General features: G+C 34.2%; 1 pseudogene; it reads right to left on the bottom strand.

Annotated features, from left to right (window-relative positions):
- Nucleotides 1-2,151: 2,151 nt before the first annotated feature.
- LOC134261679 (uncharacterized) lies at nucleotides 2,152-18,716 on the bottom strand (annotated as a pseudogene).
- Nucleotides 18,717-19,762: the final 1,046 nt, after the last annotated feature.

Raw genomic sequence — 19,762 nt, 5'->3', positions numbered from 1 at the left:
GGTTTGGGACTGTTCCCATAAAGCCCTTCGGGCTTTATGGGATTTGATCACGTGACCAACCCGTTTTACATCTCAATAAAACTCAAAAAATGATACCTTATTTCTTAAATAACAATTGTTAATCGATAAAACGTCGTCCGTATATCTGATTGTAGTACTGAGAACAATAATGAGTATTTTCTCTTTGTGCAGAAGTTTTTGAGTGAAATGTACAGAGCTAAGGAACAGTATTCAATCTTAAAAGTCCATATAAACAATACAAATCAGGAGCAGAGCAAACACGGACCTCTGAAAACATCAGAGGGAAATCTGCTTCACAGGAATATAGATAAATAATGAAGCACGATTATAGTGCCTATTGGAATTCAACAGATTGTTGCAAGGAAGACATGATCTTCGAAATCCACATTTGTCTTCTCAATGAGGAGCATCCTTTTTGTATGAACTAAATCTGAGTAATTGTGTGTAGAATCAGAATAATTTGTCGTGATTATACATGTACTGTTCAATCATTTGAAAGAAAATTTCCATTTTATTGAAGAATAAGGCTACTATGATATCATAAAAACATTTTTTTAATCCATTGAGGATTGATCGTACAAATTGTATTAAAGTCGAACGTTTTGATTTTACTGAGTTATTGAAATTCAGCCAGTAAAGGTTTCTTACAGTTATTTGCAGTTTTGAGGCTATATCTGATTCTAGACAACACTGTAGCAAAGAGCGGCTTCCGTTTCTCCTGTATTTTAATGTAACAATGCTTCTGTTCGTTAGATAGACCCAAAAACATTAGTTGACTGTAATGTTAAAATGTTAAAGTCTAATAACTTATAAATCTTAGAAAAAAGATTTATTGATTGTTGTTACATTCCTCTCAAGAATTTTTCACTCATATGAAAAAAAAACCCCGCGAGTTTAAGCTGGATTTTCAAAAATAGAATTTAAACATGTTCTGCTGACATAGTAGCTAAAAGTTGCAAGTCTTGTCTGCTTGGAACCATATAATGTTGTTCTTATAGTCTTCACAAATGATTCATCATATCTCTGATTTAGTAAAAAAAAATGGGAGGTAAGGTTCCAAATTATTGTAAGTGCTTTGTGAGGTTTACATTCTGCGGAATCAAATTCGAGGGGAGAAAATTAAGACGGATTATGTTTTTTTTCAATTGCCACAAGCTTTAGATATATTCAATGAACCCTGTGGCAAATGACCACTTACATTAATTTATTTAACGCGGAAAAACTACTACAGTATTGCCTTTTTTTTCTAGAACGATTCTTTAGTATATTTTTAAAATATTAAGTCTATCTGACAAAGTGTTCAGATCTTTTGTTTGATATTTAACTGAATGCTCTGGGAATAAACTTCGACAAAATTCAGAAAAGAAATGAATATCTGTAGCGTACTGAAAGATCGGAACCCCTTGTGCTTTTTTCCTCTTCATATCTCTCCTTGAAATTGAATCATTCTTTTAAGAAAAAGGAACGTAAACTTTATTTAATGTTGTCCTTTCCATAATTTTCCGATTTTCTTTACCTTTACAGCCCATGAATAACACGAAAAAGTGTTTTTATCCATGAAAAATATATTGTATTCTTACCTTGACAAAAAGCTAATTAGTGTCTCAAAATAGAAAAAAATTCTCCACTGAAAAGTTATGAATTGATAAAAGCACATGCACCATCAGATTTGTAATAGTGCAAGTGAGTCTTCGGGCTCTATCGAACCGGAAAGAATCCTCTTGCAGAAGTTAGAAATAGTCCATAGGTTCGTAAAAATGTCTAAACAGGTTCAAAAACGGATTTTTTTGGTAGAGAAGTGAAAAATTTAGGTTCGTAACAGATCTGTCGTAGAGGAGTAGCATTTTAATATACTAAATGATTCTGACCATGGAGCAAAAATACTCTTTTGTTCAAAAGGTCTGTCTGTAAAATAAAATTATTATGGTATATAAAAAAACCCAAAACAAAACACAACAAAGCAGAAAAAAAAACAACAACAACAAAATTAAAACAAAGAAACAAATTATAAAAACCAGATGTTCAGGTCTTAACATGTAACAGTAACAGTCTTTGTCCATAACGGATCTGTTCGTAAAGCAGAAACATACCACGGTCCATAAAGAATCTGTCTTTAGGATCATTCACATGCTATGGTCCATGTCGAATCTGTCTGTAGAGCAACGGAAGTACTTATAACAACGAGGACCACAACAAACGTGATAATTCCACCTGCCAGAATGGAGCCGATGCCGGTTGAAGACTTCCTGTCGTCCTTGGCACATGTCTTACTTCTCAAAGTTGAGGAAAGATTTTCCATTTTCACTTTCAGTTCTTTTTTCAGTTTTTTAATTCGATTCTTGAGTACCACAGGGTCTTTGATGAAATTTTGGGATCGGACCCTATTACAGGGACATTTACAACCTATGTAGAGAAAAAAAATGATATACACAGCATTCAAAAAGAATATGTAAGATCTTTATTTTGATGACGGTTTTTCTGACTCACGTTTACAAACAGGCTTTTCTCCTGTCCAGTTGCCACTTCCGTTACAGAATCTGGTAAGATCCCCGCCAGAGTGACGATGGTTTCTTTTACACGTGTAAGTCACATTATAACCCTCGAAATAGAATGGAAATGAACGTGTTTCACGAAGAGTTGTACTGTTCTCATGGGTGGGGTCCTGGCAGGTGACTATAAAAACAAATAATTTAAATAATCTGAACAAAGTTACATGTCCAAATCAACTAAAAAATGTTTTTATTTGCTTATTTGTTTATGTGTTAGAATGACATATAAATATATTTAAATTAGTAAATACGTGCTAAAAGAGCTATATTTTTTTTCAGTTAGCTTTGGATGATCAATGAAACCCTGACCATTACAAACTGGCGGATCTCCGAGCCATTGCCCCTCTCTCTGACACTCAAGCGTTAGATTACCTCGTGTCAGTACATAACCTTCTAAACAATCGTAGACACGTGACTTTAGGAGCGCAGTGAAGTTTTCTCTGACATCATACAGATACTGTAACGCCAAATCATCTACCATATGATGTTTGAGAACAGCGTTTGTAATGTTTTCATTCTCACATTTATCTACAAAATGACGTAAAATAAACATGCACTACCAGGGATATTCAAAAATAAAAATTTCAAGATCAGCATATAATACATATCATATGTAATGTTTCTTATAAGTGCTATTTAGGTTAAAATGTGACTTTTTATTTAAATATGACTTGTTAACTTAATTATAAAATCAACAAGTTTGTCACCATCAGTCAAAAAACTCAGTTTTCTCAAATATACTCTTCCTATACATTTAACACACGGTCTGACGTCACAACCTCCTATTATAAACATTTTTATAAGACACAGATCATATATACCTACCTTGACAGTAGAAGCTGATTAATTTGTGCTGAATGTGAGAAGTTTCTATGGAGCACTGAGATTTTCCATCACATTTCTCCAGTATTGAAACAAACTGTGACCTTTCGAACTCCGACAGATTCATTATGGACAGGTATTTACTATTACAAGTGAGAGCTAGGGATCCAGTATTAAACACTACAGCAGTACTCCAAGGACCTGAATGAATTGAGTATATATATATATATATCTTTAATTATTTAAGCTTCTTTCCTGAAAATTTGAGGCTTACAGGTTAAATGATATTTATTAATTATAATTTTTTAAGATGTTGTTATTTTAAGAACTGTTTCTCAACATGCGACTGTGTGATATATTGTTTGTTTGGTTTACAAATTTTTTGTTAACAATAATCTATTCTCTCTATTATCAGTGTCCTTACCATATATTGTTTCGTTTGTGCATGAACATTTATCGACACCATCTTCAACGCAACCTGAAAAAAATTCTATTGTCAATCAAACCTTCAAAAACACATAAACACATCTGTTTATGAATGAAAAGTGTTTGCATTGCCACATGAATATCTAGGAAGGAAAATATTTATTTTTTCAGAAATAACGAGTGTTTTCGAGATTTAAAAACTAGAGAGCATTGAAAAGGTTTTAATATTTAAAACATCTTTTTGTTTGAAATAAAAGTGTTTCAATACAAACATAAACATGAAATATATAGAGAATAATATATACCCTTTTCCATATCACATCCTGTATCAGCCTGAGACACCAATATCAGCCAGAGGGCCGAAGGCCCGTGGGCTGATATTGGTCGAGGGCTGATACAGGATTGTAAGATTCTCAACAGCACTTGTGCACAGTTGTCATCTTTAATACACATTACATGACGTCACAATTACAAGGACAATACAGTTCACAGGACAAGCGGCATAACTCTGTAAATCTTGTAACATCTCCCTTTTTAAGATATTTGTGCGTTTACAGTTTTACAAATCAGAGAATCCCACCACAAAATAAATATACTGTAAATTTGAAATTTCCGAATATAGATTTCTGTGTATTTTAATTACTCATAAGATGATAACAATAAAACATTTCTAAAAGAAATCCGCAGCATTTCAAATCATCACTGGACACATGAATTAACTTTAAACAGAAAATAAGAGTTTGGAAACGTCCATACATATAGACTAACAAACACTGAAATCATTACAAGTATTAAGTTTGGTAGCTTGCCGGTAACACTGACGCTCTTCCCGACCTCGTAAATCGGACTTTAGGATTTGAAATTTTAACATTTTCATTATTTTCACATATTTTGACACTTTCACTTTTCACTGCCTTTACTGGCTGACACGACTCTTTACCACCGATAACACTCCTCGAATCTGTATTCGTTGAATCTGCCTGCATTGGTTGAATGATCACTACTTCGTCTTCTTCCTCCCTAGAATTTTCTGGAACACTCCTTTCCTTGGTTTTCACTAAATCCTTGTGATTTCTCCTGAATATGCGGTTTCCTGATTTTACATTGTAGGAACTTGGTTCCTCGCATTGTTTGACGACTTGTACTGGATTCCATGAAGTTGATGATAGCTGATATGAACGAATTCTAATTACGTCTCCTTTTGAAATGGTGTTCTTGCTTTGGCATTTCCATCATAGTAGTGTTTTTGCCTCTGCTGTTTAAATTGTAGATTTTTCCTGATGGATTCCCAGGGAAGTTGTTGTGTGTGTAGAGTGACGATTTGTCTGGAATGAAAGATCTGGTTCTGCGACCCATCAGAAGTTGCACAGGTGAAAGTACCACACCAGGAAGTGGTGTATTGCGAAGCTCTAAAAGAGATAAATACGGATCTTGATGGTCTTCAATGGCTTTTTTGGCTGTTTGTACGGTCCTCTCTGTAAGTCCATTGCGCTGGGTGTACTTTGGAGATGATGTGATGTGCTTGAAACCGAAGTTTCTAGCAAAAGCTTGAAGTTCGTAGCTTGAATACTCTGGTCCGTTGTCGCTAACGAGTGTTTCTGGAAAGCCATTTCTAACAAAGTTTTGACGGAAACATTTGATAACTGTCAGACTTTTGGTATCCTGTAACATTGACCCTTAGAGAACAAGTACTAGATAAGAGTCTCCATTCAAATGGAAAAGATTCAGGGCCACTTTTTGCCATGATCGGTTAGGCACTTCATGTTATAAGAGTGGTTGTTTCTGCTGTTTATTTCTGTGTTTATTACAAATTTCACACTGTTCTACAAGGTCTTGAATTTGTTGACTCATCCCAGGCCAGTAAAGTAATTCTCGTGCTCTGCTTAAGCTTTTTTCAATCCCCATGTGTCTTAGATGAATTCTTTTCAACATTTCATGACGCATAGATAATGGAGTAATGATTCTATCGCCCTTGAACACAAGTCGGTCAGATATGTTGATCTCATCTCTGAAGTTCCAATACAGATTTAACTCTGGATCAATTTTCTGCTTGGATTCTGGCCAACCATTAATCACGGTTTTCATCAGTTTCCCAAGTATTTCGTCCTTTGCAGTTTCAGCCTGGAATCGTTCCACATTTTCACATGTTATCGGTTTGTTCTCTAGTATATGAACCTCAAAGTCATCTTCTTATTCGACGTCTCTTAATGCTGCGCGACTAAGAATATCGGCTATGTGAAGTGTTCCTCCTGGTGAGTACTTTACTCTCAAGTCGTATTTCTGGATTCTTAACATAATTCTCTGCCATCTCAGTAGTGCATTGGATAATGGCTTTTTGTAAAGGCTTTACAATGGTTTGTGGTCCATTTCTATGTCCACTACTTCCCCATACACGTAATCATGAAATTTAATGAGTCCAAACACAATAGCGAGTAGCACTTTTTCAATCTGAGCATAGTTCTGTTCGGCTGAATTTAACGATCTCGACGCATAAGCTATCGGTTGATATCCTTGTAGAAGACATGCTCCCAGTCCTACAGAAGAAGGATCTGCTGAATTTTTTACTGGAGTTGACACGTCATAGTATTTGAGAACAGGTGCATGAGTAATTGCACTTTTCAACTCCTCCAACGCTCGTCGGTGTGTCTGTGTCCAATGCCATTCAACATTCTTTTCTAGAAGTTGACGCAACGGTATGTTCACTGTTGACATATTGGATATGAATTTTCCTAAATAGTTAATAATTCCCAGGAATCTTTGTAGGTCTTTCTTGCTTTCCGGACACTTCATTTCAATTATCGCTTGAACTTTATTTTGACAAGGCTTCAATCCAACGGGTCCAAACACATGACCTACGAATTTCACTTCTGACTGGCTGAGTTTACATTTTTGTCTGTTGAACCTCAAGTTAACTTCTTGTGTTCTTGCTAACACAGCTGAAAGTCTCTGCTCATGTTCTTCTTGATTCCGTCCATAAATCAAAATGTCATCAGTTAAGTACTACACCCATCAATGTCGGAAAAGATTTGCGATATTGTTTTCTGAAAAAATTTCCGGCGCACTAGAAATTCCGCAGGGTAGACGTTCAAACTTGTATCGCCTGTAAGGAGTATTAAATGTTGTCACCCAAGTGCTCCTCTCTGACAACTTGATTTGGTAAAATCCTGAGGCAGCATCAAGAGTACTGAAAACTTTTGCATCTCTTGTTGCGGTTACCTCCTCAACTGTTTTCAGCGGATAATCTTGACGTTGAATTCCGCGAATCAAGTCCCTTGGGTCCAAACAAATTCTTACTTTTCCAGTGGGTTTTTCTACAATGACGATCGGATTAACCCATGCTGTTGGTTTTTCTACTTTCGTGATGACTTTCTCACTAACCATCCTGTCTAACTCTTCCTTGACTTTCGGTTTTAATGGGTGTGCAACTCTTCGTGGACGTGTTATAACGTTTGGATTCACTTTAATGTCATATTCTTCTGGCAAACATCCGATGCCAGAAAATAAGTGTTGATATTCCTTGATGACACTGTCAGTACTCGCAGTACTTTGATTTTTTAATTGAAAAAGTTAAAATTAAGAGAACGTGTAACCCCCAAAATATGTGTATGATCACAAGTACTGTTTTTTTAGGTTTAATTTTCCAGGGGTGTGATATTGATCCGTATCAGCCCCGCAAATCCATATCTGCCAAGCAAATCCATATCAGCCCTGCAGGGTTAGTAGGGCTATTGTGACGTCAGGCATATCGCATATGCAAAAATCCTGTATTTATTACTAAGTATGTAATAAATGGAGATATCAAGGAAACATATGGAGATTACGAGATTATATAATCAATATCAAACAGTATTCAAGCTCAAAAGTCCATTAAAGAATACAAATTAAAATGGGATGAAAGCAAACACGGACATCCAAAACATCAGAGATGGGACCAGGTGCCATTGAGAAGTGAACATCTCCTGCAGACTGGTCACAACCGCCGTGTGCACCTTGTCATGACTGGGAAATAGCGGGAAAATCTGTCGACAATTCGGTGTCTATATAATGACCTTACAATAAGAATGTAGAACGTCAGTCAGGATTTTACTTAATGATAAATTGTATATGCTGACAAGGTCAATATATCGACCATAGAACGTACGAAATGATGACTTTAAACGAAACTGCCGATATTCTTGTTTCAGAAATGTGTTTGTCGATAACTTACCTCGTTTTAAAAACTGTTCATACCTAGAGCATACTAATGCGTATCGAATCAACTGTAAGATATAAATCCTGCATGCAGTTGATAAAGGTGTATTGCTGCATAAGTAAGGGAAGTTGACGATTGAAAAGTTACAGTAATCTCGTATTTCATAAAGCTTGGTTGTTAGATTACCATTTATGTCTTTTTCAAGTAAAATTTCTGAATATGAAACAAATGTGTCAGACTTTGAAGTATTTTTTTATTTTAAGCTCACCGGAATAATTCGTATCGACAAAAGAATGGAAATAAGAATGTAATTGACAATATGTCGTCGAGTTGAAGGCCACAGCAAGTGTTTTCTATTCAGTGTAAATTTTGTACAAATTCTGCTTCATATTCATGAACACAGAAACAGTCTTCTTATAACGGGTCAAAATAGGTACTCATTCAGGATTTCAATAGACTGTTATAAACTTAGTCTCCAAAAACCACACAGATATTGTCAATCAGAAACTCAAACATCTTTTGAATATCAATTTTAGAGCTCCTGTGTGTGCAATCAGATTGTTTTTCACAAAATAATTTTGAAAATGACCAATGACAAGATGAGTTTACGAATTCCATTTTTATTGAAAAACCAGCTGTAAATATAGCTCAAAAAATCAGTTTTAAGTGGGGAATGATTGGATATAAAGATAAAAATCGTACGTTTTAATGCCGTTAATTTTGGTAAAAGTTTGCAATTTCAAATTTTCCAAGAGATATAAATAGATGGATGACAGAAAGAAGAGGGAGCACCGTTAATTAGAAATCTTGCTTACAAGAACGTATTGGTTATAAGGTACTACACCATCTGTCAATAAACCATATTTTGGAATTAAAAGACAATCACCGTAAATTTCCACCTCGCAAGGCTCTATCATCACCAACCGTGCGGATGTATTGACGTACAGGAACACTTGTACACCGGACTGTCCCTCGGGAAAAATGATAGTGTTCTGATGACTGACACTGGGTTCCTTATCGTGGTACACTGGCTCAAAAGAGGTAAGTTCACTTGCCCTTACAGTCCGACTTGTTATAAAGACAAAATATCCAGCATGTCGGGATACTAAAATAAGGAGAAATCATAATTATAAACAATATTTTAGATAATTTGGGATGCTGGCACAACCGTTTTATCTCCTCTCTCTTCGAATTTTATTACGAAAGAGAATACACGAACTAAAAACACTGGTTTTGGACAACCCGATAAAGAAACTTAGCTTATTTCCCCCAAACTACTTCTCGTTTATACGAAAGCCCAGAAGGCTCATTCGAGATTCGAGATTCAAAATACGAGATTCGAAATTCGAGATTCGAAATACGAGTTTCGAGATTCAAGATCCAAACTAACCAATCAAAAGCGGATTCAACATTTGATTACTCCCCTTTATTATGTTTTTACTATCAAGAAATCGTTTAAAATAATTATAACCAATGGGTCATTTGATTAAATTACAATGCAAAAAAGGTTGTTTTATATATATTAGAAGGAAATTTAATAATTATTGGATTTTTGCAACAAGATATACATCAATTTATATTATAGCTTCTTAAATATTAAATAGATTACATGTATCATGAGTATATATATTTTTGTATTATCTTCTACACTTATTTTTCTTTTTTTTGTATTTCCGCGCATAGGAAAACCACAGGTACTTGTGGACAGGACCCCTCCCCCCTCCCCCCCCCCCCCCCTCGATATTCAATACCAGGGCTTACTGGACATTTTTTTTTTAACAAATATGTTTATTACACTTATTAATGTGTACAATACGAAAACATCACGAGCGTAAAACCCCAGAATAATCGTTTAACCAAAAAAAAAAAAAAACACTATACATTACCCCACCCCACTATACAAGAGAGGTGTCATTTAAGGAGAAAATGTGGGATTATTACGAGATGCAGAGTCAATCCGATAGCATGGACTAAGACAGAAATATATGTAGAGATAGTTAATTTTAAGCAACATTTTAAGTTAAAATAAATGCATGGTTTTATACCTAGAAATAGCAGCGGGCGTACAACGTAAACAAACTGGAGTGCTTGTGGCATATTTTCTCTCTTATAGTTTATAGTGGGGTATTTTTTGTGTTGAGCGATTATTCTGGGTTTTTACGATTTTTTTTGGCATTGAACACACGATGAATAAGTGTATTAGATATATGTTGTGAAAAAAAGTCAAATACGGGTTGGATATCGCGGGGGGGGGGGTGCCCTGTCCACAATTACATTTGGTTTTCTTATGCGGGGAAATACATAAAAATTAAGTTTAGAAGACAATACAAATATATATATATACTCATGATATAAGTAATCTTTTTAATATTTAAGAAGCTATAATATAGATTGAAGTATATCTTTCTGATCAAAAATCCAAAAATTATTAAAATTTCCTTCTAAAATATATTATTTACACACTTTCTTGCATTGTAATATAATTAAATGACCCATTTGTTATAATTATTTCAAACGATTTCTTCATAGTAAAAACATAATAAAGGGGAGTAATCAAATGTTGAACCCGCTTTTGATTGGCTAGTTTGGATCTTGAATTTCGAATCTCGAATTTCGAATCTCGAATTTCGAATCTCGTACTTTGAAACTCGCTTCTGATTGGTTAGTTTGGATCTTGAATCTCGAAACTCGAATTTCGAATTTCGAATCTCGTACTTTGAAACTCGAATCTCGAATGAGCCTTCTGGGCTTTCGTACGTTTATGTAGATGTAGGCCCGGAAGACTATCTGCATTTTTTCTCTAGAACGACCAAGAAATGAATTTAGTGAATTTCAAAAATGGAAAGCTAAAGAATTTAGTATTGATATATAAAGACTGATGTCATTTTTTCAGTGTGGGGGAAAATGATGCACTGAACACAAACTCTGTGAAAGGTCTTCAAGTTTTTTTTTTTATAAATCTTTCTTCTTACACATAAACCTTCAATTAAGGAAAACAAATTGAATCTTATATCACACATTTTATCGTTTTGTATATATTATCACTGGATAAAACACATGTAAAAAAAAAACTAACATCGTTTGTCAATCATTTATAAATTGTATGCACATACTGTTCTCCCGAAAGACGAAGTTCATTTTGTAGATCATTGAGGTAGAAGTAAGCGTCACTTGCCACCAAGCCTCTTTGTAACTTTCCTTATCCAGGGATCCAGCGCAATCCCACTCGTGATTGTAATATTTGGAATCCAGTGCTTTTTCTGCGGAGAGCGTTGACTTATGAGTTTGTTCGTCGAATTCGTAATACACATATTCCGATGACAAAGAGCTATGGTTACGATGAAGAATCCCCAGATTACATATAGGACCTTGGGCTTAGAGAACAAAGACATAAAACTATTTTAGACATACGCAAGAATAAATTCTTGTAAATTTCTTTTAGAAGACTAGGTATTTACTTTGATTGTTTTAACGTTCTCTATCGTAAAAAGAAAAAAAAAAAAGAAAAATAAATAAATGTTTCAATTCGAGATTTGTATCTGAATTTTAGATTGTGAAAGTGTACATGTCATCTTGGAGCCCTTACGCAATACTGGCTAATTCCGCCCTTGTTCCGCGCATGCATTTCCTCTATGTAAATATTTTCCATCATTGAATTAAATTCTCTTATTAATAAAATCGGAAACTTAATTACCCTTTACTTTAGATTTATATTGTCTTGTCGGGTAGAATCCCATGAATATGGCACTATACGACTTGCTGCCAACAGCGCCACTCAAATCCCTTCCAACACTTCCTCTCGCGAGATCAACGAAATATAATTATATTTTTTACGCTAACTACGCTATTAATTTATGGTTTAAGATTTATAAATTTTTCTTTTGACTCAGATGGAAAGTTACTTTACCGCTTATAATATTTGGAAGAAATCTTAATTTCATTAATTTTATTGACGCATAATATCAGCATAGCTTGTCACATGAGATCAATCTGGGCAGAAATGAGCTCGAAGCATGACAATTTTTGGGCATTTTAAAATACACATAATACTCTTCAAAGATGAATGCCTGTACACATACTTACTTAAAACATCGCATAATTCTCCGGTATACCCATATTTACAGTCACAGGTGAAATCAGTGTCAGAAATTGCTCTGCAACTGCCTTCATTAAAACACGGTGAACTTAAGCATGAAGTATAATAATCTGTAAAAAAAAAACAAAAAAAAAAACATTTTTTGCATCTCAAATTATTTCAGATTTATATCATTGTTTTAGAAGTTCATCATAAAATTAAAACATAAAATGTTAGTCTTTCGATTCTCTCGTGGTTGTAAAAAGAAATCAAAGATATTGAACGGTAATCGATCTTAAAACGTACTCCACAAACAATACAAATATAGGGAAAAAGGGGCTTTGCTTTTACATATTTAACCAAATTTAATAATGGCAATAATGATAAAATTATTCATACTATATACTTAGTTTATGTAAGATAGTTTAAATAATTATCATTATAGAGAATTCCTAGAAATCAAAATGCAGTTTAACTTGACCCGGAATGACGAAAAGTGACCCCCGTAGAATATTGACCGGGGGTCATTTTTCTACGTAGAAATTTGACCCCCTGGTCAATATTTTACATAGAAAAATGACACACTTTTCTGTAGAAATCATGGCTTTGGGTCATTTTTCTCCGTGTGCATTGTAGAAAATTGACCCCGTAGAATAATGACCCCTTGTCATTTTTTGATGCAAAAACAATTTCTTTTCGTAGGAATATTCTTGTTAGGTGAATGCATACGGCTAATATCAAGCTGCCCTATGCTTTGAAGTGTTTTTAAAATTGCTGAAAGCCTTTAAGCTAAAAAAAACGAAATCAAAGCTATGAAATACATGTCCCTTACTTTAATGATACAAACTGTTTCATCCCCACTAAAGGATAACAATAATAATATGTTCTAACTAAATCTATAAGAGCAAATATACTACATGTAGAATTCATAGAAACATTTATTACATTTTATACAGTAAGTTAAATTTCACAGTTGCCTTTTTTACTTTTAAAAAAAGGTCATTTCAAAATTTCTGCCAAAGTTCGTTTGTACCAAACGAAATCTCAAATCTGTGTGTACGGAGACGCTAAGGACTATGGGTAGTATGGGTCATTTCTACTGGTGTCAAAAAAGATTTCCGCTTTTAATTAATTAAGGTCTTCCGTTTCCAACGGAAGACCTTCTACTGATTCTGATGGTCAAGACTATTATTCTTTTTTTTTTCTTCTACTTCCTAGACGCCAACTTTGAAGCCTCATAACTCACTCATTTCTCAATTGATTTCGTTCAAATTTTCAGAGGTACTAGAAGTTACTGGACTCTATCGGAATGCTGTCTAAAATTTCAAAAAGTCACTTCCGGTTTTGAGTTACTTCCCTTTAAACGAAAATCTATAGGCTTTCGTTTCCAGATAAAGGCTCAGGGACGGCTTAAGTTGGAGCAGAAATTCTACTGATTTTAGATAATAGAAGGATTGAAGTTGTGCACATCGGTTTTTGTTTTCGATTTCTCTATTCAAAATGGCGCTATATAGGGGTCAAAAATTAGAACGCTTAAAAGAGCCAAAAATTACTCATATTTTGCTTTTTATCTTCTAAACTAAAAATATTTTGTTAAAATATATAGAACATAATTTGTGCAGAATTAGAAGATCTTTCAAATGATATCTTGGAAAAAGGGCTGACCCCTAAATTAAGGGATCTAGAGAGCCAAAAGTTTTTTTTCAGATACCTCAAAAAGTATTGAGAATTTGTTATACATCAAAGAAGCAAAGTTGTTGAAAATCTCTGGTAAAATCTACTGATATCATCAAAATACGTCCTGTGACATCACTTCCGACCAAACCGGAAGTAGTCCGAAACTGCATATTTTTGCCATTTTTGACATGTTTTGGGGAAATATTTGTCACTGGAAGCATGAAACTTAATTTTCCGTCCATCGACGTCACTTCCGGTCAAACAGGAAGTAGCAAAAAATGGCTTACTTTTGCAATTTTCAACATAGATTTGGAAGATTTAAATCATTAGAGACGTCATTTCTCTTTTTTTAAAAATAAAAGTCACTTCCGGTCAAACAGGACGGAAGACCTACTCGTTGCTTTGCAACGAGCTTTGCTCTAGTTATAAATCTCTTTGATTTTACCCGGGATACATAATTTTTCAAAAGTTTTACGTTTTTATTAATACTTTTGAAAATGGTACGAAAAAGGTTCTAGCTCAAAAAATTCGTAAAAAGATATTTGATTTCTTATGAATGAAGTTTCAGTGCTCGTCTCTCCAAAAATAGGCACGTGTAGTATCGTTTTTCCTGTTCTATCATGTACTTAGTAAAATACTTATGGTGATTTAAGGAGTTTTTTTACCAATAGAGAAAAAAAATTTGGATGATGAAAAAGTTGTCATTTTACATGTTATATTTATGTCCCCGTAAACGAAGTTTCGGGGGGTATATAGTTTTGGGTTTTTTTTACCTGTCCGTCTGTCTGTTTGTATACTTGTCCGCAAAAACCTTGCCCGTAACTTAAACTGGGTGGGCTATAGTTTTCATATTTCACGGGTGTATTTCTGTGACAAGACCTTTTTTTATTTACAATCAATGTTGACATTGACCGTGGAGTTTGACACACTTTTACACAAGAAGGATATGGAGATAAAGAACAGTGTTCAATATCAAAGTCCATAAAACAAAACAAAATAGGAGCAGAACAAACATGGGCCTCAAAAACATTAGAGGTGAGATCAGATGCCATGGGGGAGTGAGCATCGCCGGCTGACCGCTCACACCCGTCGTGTGCTCCTTGTCATGATCGGGAAATAACAAAAAAAAAATCCGTCGACAATTCAGTGTGTAAATAATGGGCTACTAATAAGTATGAAAAACGTCAGTCAGTATTTGAATTAATCATAAATTGTATTTTCTAACAAAGTCATTGTATCGACCATAGAACTTTCGAAATGATGACTTTAAACGAGACTGCTGATATTCATGTTTCATCAACTTGCTTGTCAATAATTTACCTCGTTTCAAAAATTGTTCATACCTAGAGCTCGCACTTGCGTATCGAATCAACTGAAATATATACACTTCGTATGCAGGTGATGAAGGTATACCGCTGCACAAGCAAGGAAAATTGACAATAGAAAATTTTTAGTCATCACGTTTATCTTATAGCTTGGTTGTTAGATTACCATTAACGTTTTTTTTTTCAAGTAAAATATCCAAGTATGAAACAAATGTGTCAGACTATGTGGTATCTTTCATCTCAAGCTCACCAGGATATATCGTATCGACGTAGGAATAAATGCCATTGTTAACTGACAATACGTCGTCGATATATCTAAATGTCGAGTTGAAGGCCACAGCAAGTGGTTTTTTTTTCACGCATTAGATTTTGCACAAATTCTGCTTCTTATGAATATAAAAATAGATCTGCTAATAACGGAGCTCTATTGGTACCCATGGGAATTCCTATATATTGTTGAAATACCTGGTCTTCAAAAACCACATAGATATTTTCAATCCGTAACTCAAGCATCTCTTTAATGTCAAATTCAGAGAACGTGTGTATGCAATAAGAATGCGTTTTCACAAAATAATTTTGCAAATGACCAATGACCAGGTAAGTAAATTTACGAGTTCCATTTTTACTTAAAAAAGCAGCTGTCAATGATATAAAAATCCTGGGTTACACAATTTCTTGAATGCATTGTTGCGCAATAGTCTTGAAGTTTTTCCATCACTACTGCCAATATCTTTGTGAGGAGTAACGAAAGAGGTTTGGTTGAACATTTACTGGAACCCACAATGTATCTTTGTTTGGAATCCAAATTATATAGGATAATTCAAATTCATTTGGGCTCTGTGTAATACTATATTCAAAACTGACATATGATTTTCAAATATTTTTTCCCTAGAAAGGGAACTATGAGTGTAAGGTAGATAACGACTTGTACAATTAAATCCAAGATCTTCTAAACATACAACTTATATAATGAGCCTTACAAACGAAGAAAATGTTGTTACCTGCTTTGTCGGCAGGGACCAATATGTACTGATCATGTAATATTTTTAATTTTTGTCACTTCTGGATTATTGAACACAGAAGGATAGATGGTTTTCATATTGCCCCTCTATCTCTTAGCATGGACGTGATACATTTTATCTATTCTGAAAAACTCAACAATTCCACACTTTTACTTTAACTTTTGGACGGTATGTGCTAGGACTTTAAATCTAAGTAATGGCATGACTAAAAGTTCATTTATTTGCAAAAGTGGTGTCTATAAAATCTCAAAAGAAAGGGGATGTAACAGCAACCATTGGTCGGGTCTCTGTGGGCTAAAAGGTGTTGAAATGGGATTTTTAAAAAAATTATTTATATCTCTGAAGGTTGAACTATTATTCACTCAGATGTAAATCTTTGCCTGTTTTGGAGGAATTTTTAATATCATTATAAGATGTCAGTTTTGGAATAAAACCTTTGAATGAAAAAAACTCCCAAAAATATACCCAGTCATCATAAATTTATGCTTCTCAATGAATAAATATTCATTGGGATTCTGCAAGCCAAAAATATACTGTAAATCGTTTTAATTCAACGATGTTAAAATTTCACGATTTCTTAAAAAGTTCCAATCGCGATGGTTTTAATAGAAAATTTTTATAATCATTTAAACATTTTTAATAGCTAATATTAGCATTCACGATGGGTTTATTTTCGCGGAAAAATGATGAATCGCGAACATAGTGAAATTAAAACCATCGTGATTATTTGCCAATCTACAGTATCCTAACAGATACATTGATTGTGAAGCTAGTTTTAAGATATACAATCAAATATATGTTGGAAAGGATTAAAGTACATAATAAATTTCCCTAGTTGCATTTGAAAGTATGAAAAAAATATCAGGAGACACATATACAAGGATTTATTGTATAAAAAAGAAGGGATCAAATTTCTATGGGGGTCATATTTCAACGTGTGTGGAATGGGAGAATTATTCCGATGGCTCGTTTCCTATGAGACACGCGACGCTAAAATGCGATGGTCTGACACGCCAAAGTCCGATGCTGCGAGGAAACAATCAACGTTTATGACGTCACAATAGTCCGACGTCATGGCGTTGTCCTGCATTCAACATCCATTGATTTAGTATTTGTCCCGCTTACAGTTTTACTGATTTTGCTTATTGTTTTCTCCCATCAGAGCTATTAGGGTTAGACCTTGTACATCATTCGACTGATTGGGTTAGTTCTTGAACACCAATGTGTTTCTTCGAACTCACCCAAGAGATTTTATGGTTAGTCCTCGCACACTATTGGACTGATTTGGATTAGTCTTGCACCCATCCAAGATACCTAGCTTATGGTTGTTACACATTTTTCTACTGATAAATGTTAGTCTCGCACCTATATCCAAAAGATTAGGGTAAGTCTTTGCATTTAATATTTATTTGTATTTATTTTAAACAATCGGGTCTTGGCATGGCGCGGCATCGCATTTTTGCGCAGTAGTACGATGACCTCATAAACGTTAATTGTTTTCTGCACCATCGGATTTTGGCGTGTCAAACCATCGCGGTGTGGCGCAGACCATCGGACTTTGGCGTGACCATCAGACTTTGGAGTCCCATCGCACTTTGGAGTCCTACACATGTATTGAAGAAAAATTATGAAAAATGTAAATACCGAATTTTAGTCCAATAGAAATTCCATCTTCATTTTCTTTTTGTTGGCGAAAAATAAGTCCACCACATCCCCCAAAGTGAATTTCATAGTCAAAATAAAACTCAGAGGGCATATTATGGACCGCTATAATGCCTGACGGTATCCAAAATTTCATGAATTGATTATATTCATTTTTTGGTTCTTTTGATATTTGCCCTGGATTGAAGTACAACGCAAAATAACTGTTTGGGTTTGTATCACAGTTATTAAACTTTTTATCGTGGCTTCCTGTTCGATATCCCTGGGTATTATTGTTATTAGCTATCTCTTTCGGCAGAAAACCCACAAACAAATAGGGGGCCAAGATTTTAGAATAATCCCTTGGCAGGGCATACCCAGTGTGATTGTTGTAAAATATACCAAGCGAAAGGTTTTTGTACTGTTCGATGTTCCTCAGAATAGTTTCTATTTGAGAACCATTGTCTTGGACTTTTCGAATTTTAACATGCATTTTTGTAGTTAGTAGATCGTCAATATTCATTTCGACTCTTGTATTTCTTGAAATATACGTGTATCCAAATGTGTCATGGAATTCACAAAAAACTTTATAAGTTTGGTTTTTTCTGTTATGTATCCAATATGTATCATTTGTACTTTTCTGGTCAAAAGCATGTATATCTCTACAGGAACCTGAAAGAATAAAAAAGTATGAATATCAGACATTGTTTAACCCTGTATGTACAAAATCGTTACGTTGTTTTCCACTTCTGACTTATCATAATCTCAATTTTGAATGTTAACATATCTATTATAGAAAAAGCCTCAAACTTAAAAAAAAAACAGAATAAAAATCAAAAAAAAAATTTGATACTGAGAACAGAAAGTGAATTTTAAACATAACCTTGGAATTTTAACTTACGATCCAAGCTTTCAATAGAAGACAGACTGGCAAATAAAACCAGAACTATCAATGGAGTCATGGTGCATACTACGACATCTCCATATATGTGTTATCTGCCCGTAAAAGAAATAATTGAAACTTAGATTATATTGTAGAAATACGCAGTATTCATATCTATTTTAAGAGCCCCCCCCCCCCCCCCCGAAGATTTAATTTCAATAACAGAGAAAAAAATGGCTATGCACCATTATCTTACGTAGTGCAATTTATGATTTTATAGAAATTACTTTCACACATTAGTACTTCATTTCAAAATGTTTCAATATAAAATAAGTCACAATATATTTTATCAGTCATGGAATAAACAAAACATCAATGACAATGCTATTTAAAAAAAAATTACAGTGCGTCGATAAACGATCATAGTTAAGACCTTTATATATGTGTGTATGACATACATGTAACAATGTCAAAATTTGAAGTCAATGTGTCAAAATTATCTCTCTCTAAACAATGTGCAAACATTTTATTTGAATAGTTTGAAGCAATATGCCTTCAACACCTTCCCCAATTTTGTATGATTGTTTAATGGAATTTAGCCCTTGAATACTATTCTGTATCTCCATATATTTCTTTATAAAATATTGAATGTCTGTTTGAAAAAAAAACCTTGAATAATAATGCATTTATATGAAGGACTGCATGAACGACACATATCCCCATTTTTAAAAAGAGAAATTAAAGTATAACTCAACCTTTTCGATTGACAGTGATTAATTACTCCTTTACGTCGACTCGACAATATTTCAATGTCGGCCAAACTTATGTGACAAAAAAAAAACTTCTAAAACAAAAGGAAATCACGATGTTTTTAGTAATGCGGCGTATAAAATCCTTAATAGTTATTTTTAAGAAAGTTGATAACATTCTTAAAACTTTTAAATCTTATCACGCATTCTCTGTAAGCACCAACGAATTTACATCAGGGTTTGGAAACGACATGTCTCGGATTTTGATGAAATTTTTACCATAGGTGTGTCTTGGTACAAAACTAGTAAATATGGTGTCGGAAGTTCCACACGTGCACTTGGTTGCCATGGAGACGGATCCATTGAATTCGGCCATTTTT

This window comes from Saccostrea cucullata, unplaced genomic scaffold (assembly GCF_032062105.1).
Source record: "Saccostrea cucullata isolate Sc308-1 unplaced genomic scaffold, CSIRO_AGI_Scuc_v1 ctg11894, whole genome shotgun sequence".
Taxonomy (NCBI): Eukaryota; Metazoa; Mollusca; class Bivalvia; order Ostreida; family Ostreidae; genus Saccostrea; species Saccostrea cuccullata.
This window is presented reverse-complemented; position numbering and strand designations above follow the sequence as displayed.